Source organism: Hemitrygon akajei, chromosome 5 (assembly GCF_048418815.1).
Source record: "Hemitrygon akajei chromosome 5, sHemAka1.3, whole genome shotgun sequence".
In the NCBI taxonomy this organism is placed as follows: Eukaryota; Metazoa; Chordata; class Chondrichthyes; order Myliobatiformes; family Dasyatidae; genus Hemitrygon; species Hemitrygon akajei.
The window spans coordinates 9,262,809-9,288,897 of record NC_133128.1 but is presented as its reverse complement, the minus strand read 5'-3'; the positions used below and the strand labels follow the sequence as shown (position 1 = coordinate 9,288,897).

Genomic DNA, 26,089 nt, shown 5'->3' with positions numbered 1-26,089 from the left:
CTCTCGGCTCCTAAATTCAATTCCACGATTGATGAAGGTCAATACACCATACACCTTCTTAACCACAAAGTCAACCTGCACAGCAGCTTGGAGTGTCCTATGGACTCAGACCCCAAGATCCCTCTGATCCTCCACACTACCAAGAGTCTTTCCATTAATACTACATTCTGCCATCATATTTGACCTGCTAAAGTGAATCACCTCATGCTTATTTGGGTTGAACTCCATCTGCCACTTCTCACCCAGTTCTGCATCCTATCAATGTCCTGCTGTAACCCCTGACAGCCCCTCCACACTATCCACAACACCCACCTTTGTGTCATCAGCAAATTTACAAACCCATCCATCCACTTCCTCATCCAGGTCATTTATAAAAATCACAAAGAGCAAGTAAGGATCCCAGAACAGATCCCTGAGGCACACCACTGGTCACCAACTTCTATGCAGAATATGACCCGTCTACAATCACTCTGAATTCTGTGGGCAAGCCAGTTCTAGATCCACAAAGCAACGTCCCCTTGGATCCCATGTTTCCTTACTTTCTCAATAAGGCTGGCATGGGCTACCTTATCAAATGCCTTGCTGAAATCCATATACACTACATCTACTGCTCTACTTTCATCAATGTGTTTAGTCACATCCTCAAAAAAATTCAATCAGGCTCGTAATGCACGACCTGCCTTTGAAAAAGCCATGTTGACTATTCCTAATCATATTATGCCTCTCCAAATGTTCATAAAACCTGCCTCTCAGGATCTTCTCCAACAACTTACCAACCACTGAAGTAAGACTCACTGGTTTATAATTTCCTGGGCTATCTCTACTCCCTTTCTTGGATAAGAGAACAACATCCGCAACCCTCCAATCCTCTGGAACCTCTCCCGTCCCCATTGATGATACAGAGATCATTGCCAGAGGCTCAGCAATCTCCTCCCTTGCCTCCCACAGTAGCCTGGGGAATATCTCGTCCGGTTACAGTGACTTATCCAACTTGATGCTTTCCAAAAGCTCCAGCACATCCTTTTTCTTAATATCTACATGCTCAGGCTTTTCAGTCCACTGTAAGTCATCACTACAATCGCTGAGATCCTTTTCCATAGTGAATACTGAAGCAAAGTATTCATTAAGTACCTCTGCTATCTCCTCCAGTTCCATACAAACTTTTCCACTGTCACATTTGATTGGTCCTATTCTCTCACGTCTTATCCTCTTGCTCTTCACATACTTGTAGCATGCCTTGGGGTTTTCCTTAATCCTGTCCGCCAAGGCTTTCTCATGGCCCCTTCTGGCTCTCCTAATTTCTTTCTTAAACGCCTTCCTGCTAGCCTTATAATCTTCTAGATCTCTATCATTACCTAGTTTTTTGAACCTTTCGTAAGCTTTTCTTTTCTTCTTGACTAGATTTACAACAGCCTTTGTACATTTTCTTTGAAACTACCCCCTCTCACCTTAAATGCATGGTATTGGGCATTTAAATCTGATCTTACTGCTGGTGCTCTAATAGTGTTACACTACCCTACCGCTTCACCCATCAATGTTCAAACCACCAGCAACAGGTCCCAGAACATCCACATTCCCACCCCACCCATTCAGTCCCAGTGACAGGAAAAAAGGAATTATAGGTGCAAACAGAAAACCATCATCCACTATATAATCAGCTATTCAAACACACCCATACAAAGTAAAACTTCCTCTGCAGCAGGGGTTCCCAGTCTGGGGTCCACAGATCCCTTGCTTAATGGTATTGGTCTATGGCAAAAAAAAACCCTGGTCTGCACATTCTCTCACGTTCTGCTGAGAGTGTGGGCTTTGTGAGTCCCTTGTGGCTGAGGTGAAAGGTGGATGTGGGGCAGGGAATGAGTACACTGACCGTGGGATGGGGAGGCTGGCGCAGGAACAGCAGCTGAGAGAAGATGGACTGAATGGCCTATTTCTGGACATAACATTACTTGCAATCGTTTGGCTCAGATTCATTTATTTATCACGTACACTGAAACAGACAGTGAAATGTGTCGTTTGCATTAAAGACCAACACCTGCTGGGGGGCAGCCTGCATGCGTCACCACACATTCTGGCACCATCGTAGCATTCCCACAATGCTCAGCAGAACAACAGAAGCAACAACAAGAACAACAGGAAAACAAGTCCTTTTCAACCACCTCTCACACACACAGCCAGACCTCCAACCCCAGGACAGGCTGCCTCTGGACCTACAGTCCTCGTCCCTGGACCCTCAGCCTCTCAGACATCAGGCCATTAACCTCCAGTCCTTGGCCCTGGATTCTCAGGATCAGAGACATCAAGACTTTAAACCTCCGGACAAGCCAACCCAATCTTCAGGACTTGCCAACTTCAGTTTTTAACCTTCAGCTTTTCCCTCCAGACTTTGCTGGACTATGGGCGTTGACTGCTGGACTTTCCAATCATGAGTTTAACCCTCAGAACTCAACACCAGTACTTGCTGATCATGGGTTTGACCTTTGGGCCTCAACCCCAGGACTTACCAATCATGGATTTGACCTCGACCCCAGAATTCACCAAACACAGGGCTGTGGCTTCTGGATCTGCACAGATCTCCGACCCCCATGTCCAATCCAATTGTCCTTGCCTCACTGAAGCTCTCTGAACCACTTACAAGGTAGCAAAGGGGAAAATGATGGAATACTGTCCATTTGCCTAGATGAAGACTGCACCAGCAAAATGCTCTCAGAATTGTAATGCCTGCACTGTTTTGTGCACTTTATGCAGTCCTGGGTAGGTCTGTAGTCTAGTGTTGTTGTTGTGTGTGCTTTTTTTTCCGTGTTTTTTTTACGTAGTTCAGTCTAGTTTTGTACTGTGTCATGTAGCACCATGATCCTGAAAAACGTTGTCTCGTTTTTACTGTGTACTGTACCAGCAGTTATGGTTGAAATGACAATAAAAAGCGACTTGACTTGACTTGAGAAGCTACAAAAGCCTGTAAGCAGGTACCAGCAGGCTCAAAAACAGCTTCTACCCCCTTTTTATCCAACTCATGAACACAGACTCTAAAACCAGACAGCAAAGGTTAAAGGTGAGGGAGAAGAATCTTAAAAGGGGATCTGAGGGTAGCTTTTTCACGCCGGGAGTAGTTAGTATCTCGAATGAGCTTCCGAAGGAGGTGTTGGAGGCAGGAACAGTTCCTTTCACTGGGCGGAAGATATAACAGAGTGTAAGCACGTACCACCAGGCTCAAGGACATCTTCTATCCTGCCATTAATAAGATGATGAGAGGCATTGATTGTGCGGATAGTCAGAGGCTTTGTCCCATGGTTGAAATGACTGCCACAAGAGGGCTCCGGTTTAAGGTGCTTGGAAGTAGGTACAGAGAAGATGTCAGGGGTAAGTTTTTTACGCAGACAGTGGTGAGTGCGTGGAATGGGCTGCCAGTGACAGTGGTGGAGGTGGATACGATAGGGTCTTTTAAGAGGCTCCTGGATAGGTACATTGAGCTTAGAAAAATAGAGGGCTATGTGTAACCCTAGTCATTTCTAAGGTAGGGACGTGTTCGGCACAATTTTGTGGGCCGAAGGGCCTGTATTGTGCTGTAGGTTTTCCATGTTTCTAAGACTCTTGTACAGTTCCCTAGTATAACAAGATGGACTGCCAATCTTACAATTTACCTCGTTAGGATCTAACACCTTATTGTCTTCCTGCACTGCACTTTCTCTTTAAAGTGTAACCCTGTGCAGCTGTTACATTTTATCCTGCATTGTTATTGTTTTACCTTGTTCTACCTCAATGCACAGTGTAATGAACTTATCTGTATGAAAAGATCTGTATCTCTGTAATGGCCTGTTCTAGCTCAATGCACTGTGTAATGATTTAATCTGTATAAACAGTACACAGTTCAAGACAAGCTTTCTCTGTATCTCAATACATGTGACAATAAATCCCCAAATCCATTCCACTAACTCTCAAGCGGTTTGACACCAAACACAGTAAAGCATGGGAGTAAAATTAGGTCATTCAGCCCATCAAATCTGCCCTGCCATTCCATCATGGCTGATTAATTATCCTTCTCAACCTCATTCTCCTGCCTTCTTCCTGTAACCACTGACTGCCCGATTAATCAAGAACCCATCTACCACCAGACAAAATATACTCAATGACTCAGTCCCCCTAAGCTGTCTGTGGTAATTCCACAAATTCAGCATCCTCTGGCAAAAGAAATCTTCCCTCATCTCTGTTCTAAATAGATGCCCCTCTATTCTGAGGCTGTGCCCTCTAGTCCTAGCATCCCCCACTATAGGAAAAATCCTCTCCACATCCTCTCTATCAAGGCCTTTCAACATTCAATTGGTTTTGATGAGATCTCACCTCATCCTTCTAAATTCCAGCAAGTACAGGCCCAGAGCCTTCAAACACTCCTGGAAAGCATTAATGCTTTCATTCCTGCGATAATTCTCGTGAACTTCTTCCGGACCCTCTGGAATGCTAGCATGTCTTTTCTAAGATACGGGACCCAAAACTGCTCACTATACTCCAAGTGCAGTCTGACCAATGCCTGTTAAGCCTCAGGATTACATGCTTGCTTTTGTTTTCCAGTCCTCTTGAAATGAATGCTAACACTGCATTTGCCTTCTTCACCACCGACTCAACCTACAAGTTAACCTTTAGGGAATCCTGCAAGAGGACTCCCAAGTCCCTTTGCCCTTCTGATTTCTAAATTTTCTTTGTTTATAAAATAGTCTACATCTTTATTCCTGCTACCAAAGTGCATGACCATACACTTCCCTACTCTATATTCCACCTGCCACTTCTTTTCCCATTCTCACAATCTGTTCAAGTCCTTCTGTGGACTCCTTGCTTCCTCAACACTATCGATGCCTCCAACTATCTTGGTATCATCTGCAAACTTGGCCACCAAACCATCAATTCCATCATCCAAATCCTTGATATATAATGTGAAAAGAAGAGGTTCCAACATTGGCCACAGTGGAACACCACTAGGCACAGTCAGCCAACTAGAAAAGGTTCCCTTTATTCCCACTCAGTGCCTCCTGCCTATCAGTCAATCTTCTCTTGACTGCTACTGCATCCTCCACGCTGAATGTGGACTCCATCCTCTGCTGGAGCTCCATGGATGCAGTGTGTCCTGTCTACAAACAGAAGAACAATTACTTTGACAGAATGCTGAAAGAACTCAGCAGTATCTATTGAAGGGAATAAACAGTCGGCATTTTGAGCTGAGATCCTTCATCAGGACTGGAAAAGAAGGGAGGGAGAGAAGCCAGAATAAGACAGTGGGGAGTGAGGGAGGGAAAAACCAAAATAAAGAGAAAAGATTCTGCAGGTGCTGGAAATCCTGAGCAACGCACACAAAATTATGAAGGAGATTAACAGGTCAGGCGGCATCTATGGAGGGGAATAAACAGTTGAGGTTGCGGGCTGAGTCCTTTCATCAGCGGTGGAGAGGCAAAGCTCAGAGGACTGCTGCCACCAAGGACAAAGAAGTAGTCACAGTGGACCAACATTATCAGCAGGTAACTCTCCAAGTGCACACCAGCCTGACCTAGAAATATATTTCTGGTCTATTTTGTCTGTTGCTCTGGATTTCCAGCATCTGCAGAAACTCTTGTGTTTACAGGCTTTCATTCCTTCGCCAACAGTACTATAGAAGCATCTTCACCAAAAGGAAGAGTGCTAACCACAACACTCCCAAAAATGGGACACTGAACGACAGCATTGTTAGTGACCATCTATCCCATAAATCAGTGACATAGAGACACAATGGCCACTTTATTAGGTACACCTGCTCCTTGATGCAAATATCTAATCAGCCAATCATGTGGCAGCAACTCAATGCATTAAAGCATGTTGAAGAGTTTCAGCCTGGGGAAGAAATTTGATATAAGTGACTTCGACTACTGGGGCCAGGCGGGATGGTTTGAATATCTCTGAACTGCTGATCTCCTGCAATATTCACACACAACAGTCTCTAGAGTTTATAGAAAATGGTGCGATAAACAAACAAACAAAAAAAATTCAGCAGTGAGTCCTGACGAAGGGTCTCGGCCTGAAACATCGACAGCGCTTCTCCTTATAGATGCTGCCTGGCCTGCTGTGTTCCACCAGCATTTTGTGTGTGTTGTTTGAATTTCCAGCATCTGCAGATTTCCTCGTGTTCAGCAGTGAGTGGCAGTTTTGTGGGTGAAATGCTTTGTTTATGAGAGATGTGTGTTGCAAATGGCCAGACTGGTTCAAGCTGACTTAAATGGAATGGTGTAAAGGGAGCTTCACTCTGTAACTAACTGTCCCTGCCCTGGGAGTGTGTGATGGGACAGTGTAGAGGGAGCTTCACTCTGTATCTAACTGTCCCTGCCCTGGGAGTGTGTGATGGGACAGTGTAGAGAGAGCTTCACTCTGTATCTAACTGTCCCTGCCCCGGGAGTGTGTGATGGGACAGTGTAGAGGGAGCTTCACTCTGTATCTGACTGTCCCTGCCCTGGGAGTGTGTGATGGGACAGTGTAGAGGGAGCTTCACTCTGTATCTAACTGTCCCTGCCCTGGGAGTGTGTGATGGGACAGTGTAGAGGGAGCTTCACTCTGTATCTAACTGTCCCTGCCCTTTTTATTACAAAATCCTTTATTACAAATATCGGTGCTATACAATATATACAAATCAGTGGCAAACACAGTTACTTCACTACAAATAAACAATAGACATTACACCAAAATGTTGCCATCTCTATCCACGATGGCATTTACACCCCGCGGAGCCCAACGGTCTCGAAACTCCTCTAAGGTCGCCGTGGACTGCGCGTGTTCTTTTTCAATATTTACCCGGGCACGAACATACCCTCTAAACATTGCCAGGCAGTCTGCCCGGGGAGATCCTCCTGCCACCCGTTTCCAAGACCCTCGGATGGCGGATTTCGCCAGCCCCAGGAGCAAGTTGACTAGGACATCCTCATCCCTCCTTGCCCCCTTCCTTACTGGATGACCATATATAAATAGTGGGAGTGTGTGATGGGACAGTGTAGAGGGAGCTTCACTCTGTATCTAACTGTCCCTGTTCTGGGAGTGTGTGATGGGACAGTGTAGAGGGAGCTTCACTCTGTATCTAACTGTCCCTGTTCTGGGAGTGTGTGATTTGACTGTGTAGAGGGACCTTCACTCTGTATCTAACTGTCCCTGCCCTGGGAGTGTGTGATGGGACAGTGTAGAGGGAGCTTCACTCTGTATCTAACTGTCCCTGCCCTGGGAGTGTGTGATGGGACAGTGTAGAGGGAGCTTCATTCTGTATGTAACTGTCCCTGTCCTGGGAGTGTGTGATGGGAGAGTGTAGAGGGAGCTTCACTCTGTATCTAACTGTCCCTGCCCTGGGAGTGTGTGATGGGACAGTGTAGAGGGAGCTTCATTCTGTATGTAACTGTCCCTGTCCTGGGAGTGTGTGATGGGAGAGTGTAGAGGGAGCCTCACTCTGTATCTAACTGTCCCTGTTCTGGGAGTGTGTGATGGCACAGTGTAGAGGGAGCTTCACTCTATATATCTGTCCCATCTTTTATTTCTGACACATGACTAGATCTAGATGTTATTTGGGTGCAAGTGTTTAAACTCCAGCCATGCACGAGACTGCAGTCAACTCCTTATTATCACTTCATTTTAATATTTGTACTGCGGAGATCAATAGTGTTGTCTACATAAGCCAGTCATGCTGTCCCAATCGATGATCCCATAATGTGTTACATTACAATCGTGACCTCACTGTTTAACCTCCCATCTGCCAATGGTAATTTCAACAGGACCCTATTAATATTGGGTTTCCGATGCGTCTAATGTCAGAATCCACGGGGCTAATTCTGACACAGAGAGGCATTATGTTAGTGATCTGCCTTCAGTCCTGCTACCCCATCGCACCACAGCCCTCAGCCACTCCATCTCCTCAGCAGCCTAACTTCCGGAATCAGGGATAATTGGTTGATACCAGAAGACATAGGAATAGAACTAGGCCGACCCATCGAATTTGTCATTCCTCTCCACTCACTTTAATGACATACAATCTGTCTATGTAAATAAGCGATATGATATATTTATATTTACTGTGTTATTTTTTGTTAGTGTGTGTGTTTTTTTGTGCTGCATCAGATCTGGATTTACAATTACTTTGTACCATGACTGTGCTGCAACACACAGCTCGAACCATATCATCAAGTTCGCCGATGACACGACCGTGGTGGGTCTCATCAGCAAGAACAACGAGTCAGCTTACAGAGAGGAGGTGCAGTGGCTAACGGACTGGTGCAGAGCCAACAACCTGTCTCTTAATGTGAACAAAAGAGATGGTTGTTGACTTCAGGAGGGCACGGAGCAACCACTCCCCGCTGAACATCGACGGCTCCTTGGTAGAGATCGTAAAGAGCACCAAATTTCTTGGTGTTCACCTGACGGAGAATCTCACCTGGTCCCTCAACACCAGCTCTATAGCAAAGAAAGCCCAGCAGCATCTCTACTTTTTGCGAAGGCTGAGGAAAGTCCATCTCCCACCCCACATCCTCATCACATTCTACAGGGGTTGTATTGAGAACATCCTGAGCAACTGCATCACTGCCTGGTTCGGAAATTGCACCATCTTGGATCGCAAGACCCTGCAGTGGATAGTGAGGTCAGCTGAGAAGATCATCGGGGTCTCTCCTCCTGCCATCAAGGACATTTACACTACACGCTGCATCCGCAAAGGAAACAGCATTAGGAAGGATCCCATGCACCCGTCATACAATCTCTTCTCCCTCCTGCCGTCTGGGAAAAGGCTCCGAAGCATTCAGGCTCTTACGACCAGACTATATAACAGTTTCTTCCCCCAAGCTGTCAGACTCCTCAATACCCAAAGCCTGGACTGACACCTTGCCCTACTGTCCTGTTTATTATTTATTGTAATGCCTGCACTGTTTTTGTGCACTTTATGCAGTCCTGTGTAGGTCCGTAGTCTAGTGTAGCTTTCTCTGTGTAGTTTTTTTTATTACGTAGTTCAGTCTAGTTTTTTGTACTGTGTCATGTAACACCATGGTCCTGAAAAACGTTGTCTCATTTTACTATGTACTGTACCAGCAGTTATGGTCGAAATGACAATAAAAATTGACTTGACTTTACTAATGGAAATGACATTAAACAATCTTGAATTTGGAACTCTTGCTTCCTCTTGGTAACCCTTGATTCCCATTACTAATCTAGAACCTATGAGTCCTGATGACGGGTCTTGGCCTGAAAGGTTGACTGTACTCTTTTCCATAGTTGCCTGACCTGCTGAGTTCCTCCAGCATTTTGTGAGCATTGCTTGGATTTCCATCATCTGCAGATTTTCTCATGTAAGAACCTCCGCTTAAATATACTCAATAACTCGATCTCCACAGCTGTCTGTAGCAATGAATTCCACAGATTCACTATCCTCTGGTTAAAAAAAAATCCTTCCTCATCTCTGTTCTATAGGGAAGTCCTTGTATTCTGAGGTTGTGCTTTCTGGTCCTAGAGCTCCCAATAGGGGAAACATCTCTCCACATCCACTCTGGAATTCTTGTTTTTTGTCTTACTTTGCATTAGGCAGCTCAGCATCAAAGCTAACATAATGAACCTCATTAATTCAGGACTAGGAAAAGAAAAACAAACTCCTGATATATGACAGAGCGCTTTCATTTTTTCTATTTTCTGCCTGATGGGAGAAGGGAGTGGGTGGTGTCTTTGATTATGCTGGTTGCTATAATGAAGCAGCAGGAATTACAAGCAGCTGGTTTTAAGGGGGTTTGATAGAGTTATTCAAAATTATGAGGTAGATGGGGTAAATGCAAGCAAGCAGCAAACTGTGGTTGAGTAAGACTAGAACTAAAGGTATCCTAGAATATTGAGCTGTTAGTTCTACCCCTCTTGCAAGCAAGTACAACTAATGGTTACAATATCATAATTCCATTTAAAGTGTCTGATAACAGTGAGATAGAAGCTGTTCTTGAGCCTGGTGGAACATGCTTTCAGACGCTTGTATCTTCTGCTCAATGGGAGAGAGGAGAAGAGAGAACATCTGGGGTGGGTGGGGGATTTCATTATGCTGGCTGCTTTACTGAGGCAGTACGAAATATTAACAAAGTCCATGGAGGGGAGGCTGGTTCTTGTGATACGCTGAGCTGTAGCCACATCTCTCTGCAGTTTCTTACAGTCTTGTGCAGAGCTGTTTCCTTACCAAACTAAGATGCATCCAGATAGGAGGCATCAATAAAAAGTGATGTACGTTGCTCCAGATTCCAGCATCGTCAATAAAACTAAGGAAGTTGACCGAGTGAAGGAATGGTTCAGCCAAGATTGAGTCATATTTGGCTTGACGTTGGAATATATAGCATTAGTTCTTTGTGTCAAGTGCTGAGTAATGGAAAATCAAGTCAACTTCAGTCAAGTGTGTTTGCGACCATTTCTGGGTCAAATCCCATCACTTGGGAAATATGACCAGGCGCTTCCTCTGATGAATCATAAACCATAAGACTATTAGGCATAGGAGCAGAATTAGGCTATTCTGCAATCCAGTCTGCTTCACCATTCCATCATGTCTGATGTATTATCCATCTCAACCCCATTCTCGTGCCTTTTCCCTGTAACCTTTGACTCCCTCACTAATCAATATCACCTTTCATTGAATATACCCAATGACTTGGAGTCCACAGCGGTCTGCGGCAATGAATTCCACAGATTCACCACCCTCCGGCAAAAAGACATTCCCCCTCATCACAGTTCTAAATGAACGTTCCTCTATTCTAAGTCTGTGCCCTCTGGTCCTAGACTCCTCCATCACAGGAAACATTCTTTCCACATTCACTCTATCTCAGCCTTTCATCATTCAATGAAGTCACAGAGTAAAACAATGCTTTAGACCGGCCCTTCATCCTGAACCATACACACCAAGCAAGATGCTCACCTGAGTTAGCAGTCACTTGGGGTCCTGATAATTTCACAGGACGATGTTGTATACCTCAATTCCACCCCTCCCCTATTTCCAGGCTGCACCCTCCAATTTATGAATCCCTTCCTTCCTTCACTGTCTTAACAGCTTCCACCCGAGGCCCAACAATAGACTTGCAGCCTCCACAGTGTTGCATAGCATAGCACCTCTTCATTGGGACAGCGTTCCCCTCCACATTCCAATGAAAACTGTAGAGTGATAGAGAGCTACAACACAGAACCAGGCCCTTCAGCCCATATAGTCCATGTCAAACTGTTATTCAGCCCTATCCCTTCTGCCTACACCCTGACCATAGCCCTCCATACCCCTCCCATCCATGTACTTCCCTCCAAACTTCTCTTAAATGTTGAAATCACACCCAGATCCACCACGTCTGCAGAGAACCCATTCTACGCTCGCACTACCCTCTGAGTGAAGATGTTTCCCCTCAAGTTCCCTTTAAGTATTTCAACTTTCACCCTTAACCAATGACCTCTTAGTTCTTGTTTCAGCTAATTTCAATGGAGAAAGGCTGCTTCCACTGACCAGAGTGCCAACTCAGAGTGAGTGTGTGTGTGTGTGTGTGTGTGTGTGTGTGTGTGTGTGTGTGTGTTTTGGTTTGTGAATAAGTAACAGGAGTGGAGAATGCAGCTGCCTGTGTGTGTGTATATGTGTCAGTCTGTGTGTGTGTGCATGTGCGTATACACTTCTCACTACAGCAGAGTATCCCAGCACTAACTATCCACAGTCTGGGGACTGAAGGTACATTCTGTCAGTATTCCCCAGGATCCCCCACAGTTTGCCTTCCTCACTGAGCCCTTCCCGTCCGTCCTTTCACAAATGAAGATGAGAAACCGAAGGACATTAAGGCAGCCTGCGGTTTCCAAATCCCAGCGCAGAGCGAGAGACACAATTATCCACTAGAATCAGCATGTCACGGTCATGGCCAAGGTTAGTGCAACCTTGCGATAAGTCAGCTTCTGAGCTGATGAAAGGTGACACAGTTCCCAGCTCTGCAGAGAAGTGAAAGAATTTCCTTCCTCCCGTCCGCATATCCTCATGACCTCACAGTGAACCGGAGCAGTCATGAAAGGGACAACTCCCTGCCAGAAATGCTCCTTCATTCAGTGCAGCTTATTTCTTCATTCAGTAGTCATAAGCATGACTGATCTGTGCAATATCTCTGAACTAAGACCAGAAGATATAGCAGCAGAATTAGGCCATTTGGCCCATCGAGTCTGCTCCACTGCTTCATCAGGGCTGATCCATTCTCCCTCTCGGCCCCAATCTCCTGCCTTCTCCCGGTAACCCTTCATGCCCTGACTAATCAAGAATCTATCAGCCTCTGCTTTAAGTATACTCAATGGCTTGGCCTCCACAGCCGCCTCTGGCAATGAATGCCACAGATTAACCACCCTGTCTAAAGAAATTCCTTCTCATCTCTGTTCTCATCTCCCTCTATTCTGAGGCTGTGCCCCTGGTCTTAAGAGTCACCCATCATCCTTTCCACATCCACTCTATCAAAACCTTTCAACATTCAATAGGTTTCATTGAGGTCACCCCTCATTCTTCTAAATTCTAGTGAGTACAGGCCCAGAGCCATCAGACGCTCTTCATATGACAAGCCCTTCAATCCCAGAATCATTTTTCTGAACTTCCTTTGAACCCTCTCCAACGTCAGTACATCATTTCTTAGATAAGGGCCGAAAACTGCTCACAATTCTCCAAGTGAGGCCTCACCTGAGATAAAGCCTCAGCATTACATCCTTGCTTTTAAGGTAAAGTCTCTACGTGCTGGGCAACACAACTCTCTTTTATGGCCAAATCATAGTATTACCATCAACTGTTCTTTGAAATTGAACATAAGGTAGAACATAGTGCAGCATAGTAAAGGCCCTTTGGCCTATAAGACCATAATACATAGGAGAAAAATCTGGCCATTCGGCCCTTCAAGGCTGTTCCGCCATTCCATTATGGCTGATGGATATTTACTCTTTAGCCCATTCTCCTGCAACTTTTGATGCACTTCTGAATCAAGAACCAATCAACCTCTGCTCACTGTGTAATGATCTGATCTGTATGAACAACAAACAACAATAAGCCAATTCCAATACCATAAACTGCTTCTACCCACCTACTAGAAACGTCTTGTTTCTCCACTCTGTACCAGGAACATTCCAAAGTACATAGCTGAGACACTACATACACTGGAGGATCTGTGGTGTTCTCATGGGCAACAGAGGCATGGGGTGAGCCAGCACCCTTGGGCGAGAAAAAGAGTACATTGAGAGCAGCCAGAAGTTTTGACTTCAGGATATGGAAAGGATGTTTCCTATAGTGGGGGTGCCTAGGACCAGAGGACATAGAAACAGAATGGAAGGACACTCATTTAGAACACAGATGAGGAGGAATTTCTTTAGCCAGAGGGTGGTGAATCCGTGGAATTCATTGCCACAAGGCAAGTCATTGGGTATATTCAAACCGGGGGTTGGTTGGTTCTTGTTTAGTCATGGTGTCAAAGGATACAGGGAGAAGGCAGGAGAATGGGGTTGAGAGGGATAATAAATCAGCCATGATGGAATGATGGAGCAGATCAATGAGCTGAATGGCCTAATCCTGCTCCTATGTCTCATGGTCTTACGGGAATAGTCTGGGACATGAAGCCACAAAGGTTAATGGATGAGGAGAGTTTAATGGCTCTTGGCTGTACTCACTGGAATTTAGAAGATCTCACTGAAATTTACTGAACGTTGAAAGGATGTGGAGAAGATGTTTACAATAATGAGTTTAAGTCCATAGGGCACAGCCTCAGAACAGAAGGACATCCATTTAGAACATAGGTGAGGAGGAATTTCTTGAGCTAAAGTCACTGAGTATATGTAAAGCAGAAGTTCTTGATCAGTTTGGGCATCAAAGGTTACAGAGAGAAGGCAGGAGAATGGGGTTGAGAGGGATAATAATTCAGCCAGACGGAATGGCGGGTCAGTCTCGATGGGCCGACTGGCCCAATTCTGCACCTATGTCTTATGGTGTTAAGACACACAATGCAGTGTTGAATTCTTGTCCAATCAGTCCAATAAATCACAGCCTCGTTGAGATCACACAAACACTGGTGACAACCAGATCTGCAAAAGCTGGAGGTAGGCTTTACCAGTCAAGGTCAGGCCACAGATGAGCTGCCAAATTAGTGGGGAGTCAAAAACAACAGCCGGCCGTGCACCGTGTAAACGACTTGATCTGTATAAACGGTCTCAAGACAAGCTTTTCACGGTATCTTGGTACATTTAATTTTTATTTTTATTTTAGATACTGTGTGGAAGAGGCCCTTCCAGCCCTTCAACCCACAGATTACATGTGACAATGGTAAACCAATACTACCCTTCTACCTTGATGCACTCATGTGATGAAATGATCTGTAAGGATGGCATGCAAACCAAATGTTTCACTGTGCTCTGGTACATGTGATAATGATAAACTAATTATCAATTAACCTATATCTGGTTTGGTCACCTTATACCCCATTCTGGCTCCTCATAGTAACTGTCATTACTTTCACTTCGTCCCTGGCCCTATCACCCCAGCCGGGTAAATCCCTGCAGATTGCCTGGGACACACTAAGATGCTGAAACTGAATCGCATCCACCACTTCCGCTGGCAGTTCATTTCACCCTCCGACCATCGTACTCAGGTTCCCCTTAAACATTTCACCTCTTGTTAAGGAGCTAAGCTCAGTAACTCACTTTCAGAACTTTTCCAACACTTCAATGTGCTTCTTAAAACTTAAGGCCATAAGACATAGGAGCAGAATTAATTACAGGAAAGTTAAATACAGAATTTAACTACAGGAAAGTTACGTACGTGGATAGAGCGTTGGTTGATTGGCAGGAAACAGAGAGTGGGAATAAAGGGATCCCATTCTGGTTGGCTGCCAGTTACCAGTTGTGTTCTACAGGGGTCCGTGCAGGGGCCGCTTCTTTTTACGTTGTATATCAATGATTTGGATTATGGAATAGATGGCTCTGTGGCTAAGTTTGCTGATGATACAAAGATAGGTGGAGGGGCTGGTAGAGCTGAGGAAACAGAGAGTCTGCAGAGAGACTTGGATAGATTGGGGGAATGGGCAAAGAAGTGGCAAATGAATTACAATGTCGGAAAGTGTACGGTCATGCACTTTGGTAGAAGAAATAAGCCGGCAGACTATTATTTAAATGGGGAGAGAATTCAAAGTTCTGATATGCAACGGGACTTGGGAGTCCTCGTGCAGGATACCCTTAAGGTTAACCTCCAGGTTGAGTCAGTGGTGAAGGTGGCGAATGCAATGTTGGCATTCATTTCTAGAGGAATAGAGTATAGGAGCAGGGATGTGATGTTGAGGCTCTACAAGGCACTGGTAAGACCTCACTTGGAATACTGTGTGCAGTTTTGGGCTCCTTATTTAAGAAAGGATGTGCTGACATTGAAGAGGGTTCAGAGAAGATTCACTAGAATGATTCTGGGAATGAGAGGGTTAACATATGAGGAACGTTTGACCGCCCTTGGACTGTACTCCTTGGAGTTTAGAAGAATGAGGGGGGACCTCATAGAAACATTTCGAATGCTGAAAGGTATGGACAGAGTGGATGTGGCAAAGTTGTTTCCCATGGTGGGGGAGTCTAGTACGAGAGGACATGACTTGAGGATTGCAGGGCGCCCATTCAGAACAGAGATGCGAAAAAATTTTTTAGCCAGAGAGTGGTGAATCTATGGAATTTGTTGCCACAGGCGGCAATGGAGGCTGTCATTGGGTGTATTTAAGGCAGAGATTGATAGGTATCTGAGTAGTCAGGGCATCACAGGTTATGGTGAGAAGGCGGGGGAATGGGACTAAAGGGGAGATTGGATCAGCTCATGATGAAATGGCAGAGCAGACTCAATGGGCTGAATGGCCAACTTCTGCTCCTTTGTCTTATGGTCTTATGGTCAGAATTAGGCAATTCAGCCCACTGAGTCTGCTCTGCCATTCCATCATGGCTGATTTATTATCCCGCTCAACCCCATTCACTTCCCTTCTCCTCATAATCTTTGATGCCCAGACTAATCAAGAACCTGTCAAACTCCACTTTAAATATACCCAATGACTTGGCCTCCACAGCAGTTTGTGCCAATGAATTCCACAGATTCACTACCCACTGGCTAAAGAAATTTCTTCTCACCTCTGTGCTAAAAGGACATTTCTCTGGTGGCATCTGAGGCTTGCCCTCCGGTCTGAGACTCCCCCATCCTCCCTACTTCCACTCTACCCTGGCCTTTCAATATTGAATAGGTTTCATTGAGATATCCTCTCATTCTTCAAAACTCCAGCAGGTACAGGTCCAGAACCATCAAAGTTCCTCACATGTTAACCCTTTCATTCCTGGAGTCATTCTTGTGAACCTCCCATGGACCCTCTCCAAGGCCAGCATATCTTTTTATTTACAAGGGGCCCAAAACTGCTCCAAGTGCAGTCTGACCAATGCCTTATAATGCCTCAACATCACATCCCTGCTCTTATATTCTAGTCCTCTCGAAAAGAATGCCAGCATGCATTTGCCTTCCTCACAAATGACTCAACCTCTTATTTTTGAATCTTATCCCCATTTAGAAAATAGTCTTACACCTTTATTTCTTCTACAAAAGTGCATGACCATAAACTTCCCTACACTACTCTCCCAATCTGTCTGTCCTTCTGCAGACTCCCTGCCTCCTTAATACTACTTGTCCCTCACACATCTTTGTATCATCCACAAAGCCATCAAATTTGTCATCCAATTCATTCAGATATAACTTGAAAAGAAGCGATCCCAATACTGACCCTACACAACCACTAGTCACTGGCAGCCATCCAGAAAAGCTCACTCTTTCCATCCTGCCAGTCAGCAAATCTTCTATCCAGGCTGGCATCTTTGCTGTAATACCATGGCCTCTTGTCTTATTAAATATTATGTACATCACCTTCTCATACGCCTTCTGAAAATCCCGGAGAACAACATCCACTGACTCTCCTTTGTCTATCCTGCCTGTTATTTCCTCAAAGAACTCCAACAGATTTGTCAGGCAAAATGTCTCCTTAAGGAAACAATGCCTCCAGGTAATCACATCCTTAATAATGGCCTCCAACATCTTGCCAACCACTGAATTCAGACTGTCTCTAATTCTCTTTTTTTGTCTCCCTCCCTTCTTAAGAAGTGGAGTGACATTTGCAGTGTTCCAGTCCTCCAGAACCATTCCAGAATCAAGTGATTCTTGAAAGATCATTACTAATACCTCCACAATCTCTTCAGCTACTTCCTTCTGAACCCTGGGATGTAGTCCATCTGTTCCAGGTGATTTACCTATCTTCTGACCTTTCATCTACCCAAGAACCTTCTCCTTGTACCAACAACACTCACTTGTGCCCTCTGACACTCTCGAATTTCTGGCATACTGCTAGTTTTCAGAGTGAAATCTGATGCAAAAAAAATTATTCAGTTTCTCCACTATTTCTTTGACCCCATTACCTCCCCTCCAGTGTTATTTTCCAGTGATGCGATATGTACTCTCACCACACTATTACTCTATATATTTGAAAAAACTTTTGGTATCTTCTTTTATAGTATTAACTAGCTTACCTTCATATTTCATCTTCTCTCTCCTTATAGCTTTTTTTAGTTGCCTTCTGTTGGCTTTTAAAACCTTCCCAATCCTCTAACTTCCCATTAATTTCTATTATGTTGTATGCCCTCTCTTTTGCTTTTATGCTGTCTTTTGACTTCCCTTGCCAGCCATGATTACCTCATCCTCCCTTCAGAATACTTCTTCATCTTTAGGATGTATCTATCCTGCGCCTATCGAACTGTCCTCAGAAACTCTAGCCACTGTTGTTTTGCCATCATCCATGCTAGTGTCCCCTTCCAATCAGCTTTGGCCAGCTCCTCAATCGTGCCTCTGTAATTCCCTTTACTCTACTGTATTATCATCACTGCTTCCTAAGTGCTCCTTTACGCTAAACTCCCCAATCAAATTTGGTTAATTACACAACACCAAATCCAGAATTGCCTTTCCCTTAGTGTGCTCAACCACAAGCTGTTCTAAAAAGCCATCTCATAGGCATTCTACAAATTCCCTCTCGTGTGATCCAACACCAACCTGATTTTCCCAATCTACCTGCAGATTGAAATCCTCCATTACTATTAACATTAACATTGCCCTTATTACGTGCCTTTTCTATCTCCCATTGTAATTTGTATCCCACATCCTGGCTACTATTTGGAGGCTTGTATATAACTCTCATCTGGGTCTTTTTACCCTTGCAGTTTCTTAACTCTACCCACAAGGATTCTACATCTTCTGATGCTATGTCACCTCTCTCTAAGGTTTTACCAACAGAGCCACACCACTGTCTCTGCCTACCTCCCTCTCCTTTCGATACAAGGTGTATCCTTTGATGTTAAGCTCCCAACTATGATCTTCTTTCAGCTATGACTCAGTGACATCGTTGTACCTACCAATCTCTAACTATACTACAAGATCAGCTAACTTATTCCGTATACTGCATGCATTTAAATAGAGCATCTTCATTCCTGTATTCATCATCCTATACAATTTTTCCCCACATTATACTTCAATTCATCTGACTGACAGCAACTTTGCCTCATCATCTGCCTGTCCTTCCTCACAGTCTCAGTACACACTGTGTTTACTTGTACGCCAACTGCCCCATCCTCAGCTCTACCACTCTGTTTCCATTCTCCCGCCAAATTAGTTCAAAGCCTGCCAACAACTCTAGCAAACCTGCCCGGAAGGGTATTAATCCCCCTCAGGTTCAGGTGTAACCCAGCCTTTTTGTACAGGCAACACCTTATCCAGAAGAGACTGCAATGATTCAGAAATTTGAAACTCTGCCCCCATGCACTGGTTCCTCAACCACACATTCATCTGGCAAATCATGCTATTCTTATCGTCACTGGTGTGTGGCACAGGTAGCAATCTCAGAGATTACTACCCTGGAGGTCCTGCTTTTCATCTTTTCCCATATTCCCACTTCAGGACCTCCTCCCATTTCCTACCTATACGGTACCAATATGAACTAAGACCTGTTGAATGCCATGGACCCGATCCAAGACATTGCTCAACCTAACACCTGACAGACAGAATACCATCCAGGTGTCGTTTTCATGTCCACAGAATCTCCTGTCTTCTCCCCCTCATTATGGAATCCCCTGTCACTACTGCGCTCTTCCTCCCCCTTTCCTTCAGAGTCACAAAGCCAGGCAGTACAAGCAACCTGCTCGCTGCAGCTTCTCCCTGGTGGGTCGTCCCTCCCAACAGTATCCAAAACGGTACACTTATTAGTGAGGGGTACTCTGCACTGGCTGCCTATTCCCTCTCCCTCTCCTGACAATCACCCAGGTAACTGCCTCCCGCAACTCAGAGGTGACCACCTCCCTATCTATCACCTCCTCATTGTCCTCTATGAGCTGAAGATCATCGAGCTGCAGCTCCAGTTTCTTGACATGGTCTCCCTCATTCACCTGCATTCTCCTACACCGTTATTGGGAAGGATCGTGAATTCTCTCACCAGCCCAGGACAAGACATTTCCTCCTCACCCCTGTGCATCAGCAATTGCTCTAATTCCTGCTTTAAGTGAGAACTTCATAGCTTAATTTCCCACAAGGAGGCATAATTGTAAGATGATTGGAGGAAAGTATAGGGGAAATATCAGAGGTAAGTTCTTTACACAGAGAGTATTGCAGGGAATGTCCTTCCATGGTAGATACAGTAAAGTCACTTCCTATTCCCATTTCCCATTCCTGTTCCGAAATGTCTATCCATGGCTTCCTCTTGTGCCAAAATGAGGCTGCCCTCAGGGTGGAGGAGCAACACCTTATATTCCATCTGGGTACCCTTCAACCTGAGGGCATGCATATTGATTTCTCCTTCTGGTGAACAGATATCAACCCTCCTTCTGTTATTCCTCTCTCTGACCTTTCATTTCTTATCACCTGCCTATTACCTCCCCCTGGATCCCCTCATCCTTCCATTCCTCCTATTGTCCATTCTCCTCTCCTGTCAGATTCTTTCTTCTCCAGCCCTTGAACTTTCCCTCCCACCTGGCTTCACCTATCACCTCCAAGCTAGCCTCTTTCCCCTCCATCCCCACCTTTTTACTCGTGTCTACCCCCTTCATTCTCAGTTTCAATGAAGGGTCTCAGCCCAAAATATCAACTCTTTCCCATATTTGCTGCCTGACCTGCCGAATTCCTTCAGTATTTTGTGTGAGTTGTTCTGGATTTCCAACATCTGCAGACACTCTCATGCTTGTCATGTAAGAAATTCTTAGTTAGACACATGGATGACAGAAAAATGGAGGTCTACGTGGGAGGGAAGGGTTAGATTGATCTTAGAGTGGATTAACTTTTACGACTGCGGACACTGCCCCCGAGTCTGGGTGCTCTCGCAGGTGGGCAGCTGAAAGAAGACGGCAGTCACGCACGTGACCGCGCTCACATTCCAGCCAATTGGGGTTTCTTTGTAATTGAATTTCACTCCCTTCCTTGTGTTTCAACCTTGTCAAGTCATGAGCGATGCACAGCAAAAACAACACTCCCAGATTACCTTAATCCACATTCTGGGAAAGAAGATTAGTGATTTAGATAGACGCTGTTAAAAGAGCGGTATTAATTTAGTTCTAGGTTACTGCTTTCAGGCCATGGTGTTAGTTTTAAGTTAGAGAGCTTTTAGTTAGCAGCCTTGTTGGCCAAGTATTTATTATTTTCCACTGTTCTGTACAGTTCTGATTAAAACTCAGTGATCTGTCCATTTCGTGCTTGTCTCTCCCTCTGCGCATGGACCATCACTGAACTTCTGTCATTAGAACAGCCCATACGGTGCTGTAGTGTTCTACATAGCCACAGAAGGTGCCGCACAGTAGCATAGTGATTACCACAGTACTTTACATAAACAGGCAATCTGGGTTCAATTCCTGCTGCTGCCTGTAACGAGTTTGTACGTTCTCCCCGTGACTCCATGGGTTTTCTCCGGGTGTTCCGGTTTCCTCCCACAGTCCAAAGACTTACTAGCTGGTAGGATAAATGGTCATTGTAAATGTTCTTCGCCCTCCTGCCATCTGGCAAAAGGTACCGAAGCATTTGGGCTCTCACAACCAGACTGTGCAACAGTTTCTTCCCCTAAGCCATCAGACTCCTCAATACCCAGAGTCCAGACTGACATCTACATCATTTATTATTATATTGTAATTTGTCCTCTAATGTGCCTATTGTCTTGTTTATTAATTATTGTACTGTCCTGCACTGTTCTGTGTACTTTATGTAGTCCTGTGCAGGTCTACAGTCTAATGCAGTTTTTGTTGTTTTAGGTAGTCTAGTGTAGCCTTGTGCTGTCTCACATAGTCTAGTGTAGTTTTGTGTTGTTTCATGTAGCACCAGGGTCCTGGAGGAACGTTGCTTTGTTTTTACTGTGTACTGTACCAGCAGTTTATGGTTGAAATGACAAGAAACTTGACTTGACTTGATCTCATGATTACAATTGTGAGATTGCTGGATGGCATGACCGAAAGGGCTGGTGGTGTCTACTCCGTAAAAAACAAATAAATGAACATTTTACCATGCCTCTACTTTGCATAGACACCAAGCAGAGCAGAGCAATTCACCTGCCAATGCACGACGTCAGACAAGTTGTGTCACCAGCACTCCACTGTGACACCCAGCCCCTCTTCCTCTGCTCATTCTGATCAGACTGCTCCTCTGCACTGAGGTATAGCAGTCCCCTTGTGCAGCACGTCAGAAGGCAGAGAAAGGTTGTGTGTGATAAGGGGTTGGGCAGCTCAGAAAATAAATGGGCTTGCAAAGGAAACTGAGCATACGATTGCAAGTAATGTTCCGTCCATTTCAAAGGAGATGTGAGGGGCAAGTTTTTTTTTACACAGAGAGTGGTGGGTACACTGCTTGGGGTAGTCGTAGAAGAAGAAATATTAGAGACTTTTAAGAGACACTTGTGAGGAAAATGGAAGGATATGGACATTGTGTAGGCAGAAGCAATTAGTTCAGTCTGCCATTTGATTATTAATTGGTACAGCACAACCTTGTGGGCTGAAGGGCCTGTGCTGTACTGTTCTATGTTGTAGGTTCTACGTTCATAAAGATCAAAGTAAATTCTCTTATCAAAATTAGTGCATTACCATTTGCAACCATGACATTCACTTTCTTATGGGCATACTTAACAAATCTATAGAATGATAACTATAACAGAATCAATGAAAGACCACCCAGCTAGCGTGTTCAACCAGAATGCAGAAGACAGAAAACAATGCAAATACAAAAAGAAGAAATAATAATAGTAATAATAATAAATAAGCAATAATTTTCGAGAACATGAGATGAAGAGTCCTTGAAAGTGAGTCCATTGTTTCTGGGAACATTTCGCTGATGGGCAGGTGAAGTTGAGTGAAGTTATCTCCTTTGGTTCAAGAGCCTCATGGTTGAGGGGTAATAACTGTTCCTGAACTTGGTGGTGCGAGTCCTGAGGCTCCTGTACCTTCTACCTGATGGCATCAGTAAGAAGAAAGCATGTCCTGGGTGGGGGGGGGGGGGGGTTCTTGATGATGGATGCTATTTTCTTGTGAGAGTGTTTCATGTAGATGTGCTCATAAAGAGGCCATTCAGTCCATTTTCTTTAAGCTTCTGCTTGGGAGATAAATGGGGTTTCAAATCAAACTGAACATACCAGTCAAGGTGGTGACAAGCTGCAATGGTGTGGTTCAGACTTAGCTATTTTTAGGTAACGATGTTTTTTTTGGGGGCAGCGTGGGTAGTTAGGGGTCAGATTAGGGTTGACAGGCACGAGGGGAAGTTAGAGATCAAAGGTAGCAAATGATGAGTCAGGACAGGAGCTGGTCATTGTGTCCAAGTCAGAGTGCTCCACAGTCAATAGCCAGCATCACTCTTGGATGGATGTCAAATCGGCAGGTGCTGAGAACAAAGAACAGCTATCCTTGTGGCCAATGACCGGGGTTGGCAGGTCCCAGGAACAAGGGCTGGCAGCACTCCAAACCCCAGATCGGCAAGTACCAGGTCCAGAGATCTGTACCAGTCCGGAGGTCGAGGCAAAGAGTTCAAAGTTCCGCGGCAGGCAAGTCCTGGGGTCAATACCAGAGGTTAAAGCCTGAAAGCTGAAGACTGAATCGGCAAGTTCAGAGATCATAGCTTAACGGTCAAAGACCCTGGTGTCCAAAATGTCTACCACTCTACGAGACCGGGCCAGGGACTGAGTGTTGGAGGCCTGGAGGCGGGCTGTTCTGGGCTTGAGGACTGTCTGCGTGTGTGAGTGGGTGGATGGGAAAGGGGCTTGTTAACTGTTGTTGTTGCTTGTGTTGTTCTGCTGAGCATCGTGGGAATGCTACAATGGCACCAGAATGTGTGGGGCACTTGCAGGCTGCCCCCCAGCACACCCGTAAGTTGTGTTGGCTGTTAATGCAAATAACACATTTCACTGTATGTTTTGATGTACTTGTGATAAGTAAATGAACCAGAATCACACGATTGCAAATAATGTTACATCCAGATATAGGCCGTTCAGTCCAACTTCTCTCAGCTGTTGTTTCTGCTCCAGCCTCCCCATCCCACCCACTGCCCCTCTGGTAACTAATCTTACCTCCCTACACATCCACCTTTCACCTCAGCCACAGGGGACACAGTGTTCTGGGGACAAGTCACGGCTGGAGATATCAGTGACAATCTCATATTTATTGCCCACTTCATTTTGGATTTCATCTACTTAATGATATTAAACTCAATGAAGTAAAGGCTCAGATCGACAATCACTCTGCAAAGCCTCTGGCCAACGGCACAGAGGATTCAAATGATATATATATATACATATATAAAAATTGCAATACATTTATTTTTAGAAGTTTTGTCATCGCAGAGGATCGTTGTGCCAGCAGCCAGGTTGATGACCTCACTGGGTAAGTTGGTTAGGCAGTGCGGAACCCAAGTCCACGGAAAGGCAAATGACCTTCACAGCTGGTGGGTGAAGGGAGAACAGACACACAACCCACACATGTGCACGTGTACACACACACTGTCCTATTCCTCCAGTCAGAGACACACACACACACACACACACACACACACACACACACACACACACACACACACACACACACACACACACACAGTCCATCCCCGCACTCACACAGCCAGTCAGATATCTATACACACACACTGTCTCATTCTTGTACTTGCTCAGCCCATCACACACCTACACACATAACTCGTCCCACCCCTACACACACAAACCCACACCTGCACCTATCCTTCACCCATACACCCATCCCTCCTCTACGCACACAAACCCATCCCACCCCTACATTCACACACCTCTACACCCATACAGGAATGGGAAGTCAGGAGAAGCCACACCAGCGCTTCTCACCAGCCACATCAGCAGTGGAAAGGGTGAGCAGCTTCAAGTTCCTGACAAACAACATCTCAAAGGATCTGTCCTGGGCCCAACATACTGTTACAATAGTGATCAAGTACACCAGTTTAAATATGTCTGACCAATGTTTTCGATGTAATCAAGAAATTGGTACTTTTTTACATTCTACTTGGTCTTGTTTTAAAATTCAACCATTTTGGATAAATCTAAGACTTTTATTGGAACAAATTACTGGAGTACAACTTCCACATAGTCCAGTATTATTTTTATTAGGAGACATTGAAGGGATAACACCGAAACTTAAATTGAATAAGTATCAGAAAATTTTTTATAAAAATTGCATTGGCAGTAGCCAAAAAAGTTATCGCAGTTACTTGGAAATCTGATTTATATTTAACTATGGATCGTTGGAATAATGAAATACATAGTTGTATTCCACTTGAAAAAATTACATACAATCTAAGAAATGAATATGACATATTTTTGAAAATTTGGTTCCCATACTTACAAAAGATAGGATTAAATACATAGGTCCTTTGAAGATAAAATTATAAAGTAATCGGGGAAAGAAAAAAATAAATATTAAAATTATTTTGAACTCCATGGAGCATGTGGGGATCCTCCGATATCCAGGCAATCTTTCTCTTCTTTTTTTTTCTTTAGATAAGGGTTAAGGGGGGGAGGGTTAAGGGGAGGGGGGAGGGTTAATATTATTTTTCTTACTATTTTATCATCAAATTTATTCTTGTAATTTTCTAAAAATTAATAAATAAATAAAAATATTTTAAAAAAGAACACCAGCTGCTCTTCTTCAGCAGGAGTTGGAGATCTGGTATGTCACCAAATACTCCAGCAAATTCCCACAGGTGGGCAGAACCCTCCCCACTATCACGGATCTCATCAAAAGGTGGTGCCTCAGAAATGCAGCTTCCATCATTAAAGACCCTCACCATCCAGGACATGCCCTCTTCTCTTTACTATCTTCAGGGAGGAGGTACAGGAGCCTGAAGATCCACCTGAAGACCCAACTCAACGTTTTAAGAAAAGGTTTACTTATTTATTTTTTGAGATACAGCCCTTTAGTCCATTCAAGCTGTGCTGCCCAGCAATCCCGATTTAATCCTAGCCTAATCATAGGACGATTTACAATGACCAGCATTGTGCTAACCACTACACTACCGTGCGATTCCAACACCAGATTTCTAAGTGGATCATGAACCCACAAAGATTACCTTGTTATTTAGTTTTTACATGACTTATTATTTAGTAACCAATATTAATTTTTATGTCTTGCAATGTACTACTGCTGTAAAACAACAAATCTCATGACATACAGTATATCAATGATAATAAGCTTGATTCTGATTCATGATAATGAGAGGAAACATTTCAATGTAATTATTTCCTTCAGGAAAAGCAACTCGAACTGCTGCAGTTTCTCCTTATAGATATGGGTCCTTTCCTTGCCCTTCAGACAATCAGATCTTTGTAAAGTACATCAACAGATTTGAGGAATTTTGTTCTTCGGCTGAACATTAATTTGAGGAGCAGCACCTCACCCCCTGACTTGATAGGTTATAGGGTTTCCAGGATCAACAATGGCATGTCATAGTTCTTGCAAAACAAAGTTCTGCCACTGTACTTCAGTATATGTGATGATAATAAACCAATCATCAATTATCATTGCAGACAGG

General features: G+C 44.4%; 1 protein-coding gene across 7 annotated transcripts in view; it reads right to left on the bottom strand.

Moving 5' to 3' along the window:
- The window catches only part of nrip1a (nuclear receptor interacting protein 1a), a 128,352-nt gene that overhangs the window by 36,650 nt on the left and 65,613 nt on the right, over positions 1-26,089 (bottom strand). The window contains exon 1 of one of the 7 annotated variants that reach the window (XM_073044811.1): positions 23,851-23,871. The exons of the other annotated variants lie outside the window; for them this stretch is intronic. The gene's annotated coding sequence lies outside the window, so the exon portion shown is untranslated. Of the gene's footprint in view, positions 1-23,850; positions 23,872-26,089 lie in introns of those variants that run through there. 7 annotated transcript variants of the gene reach the window in all.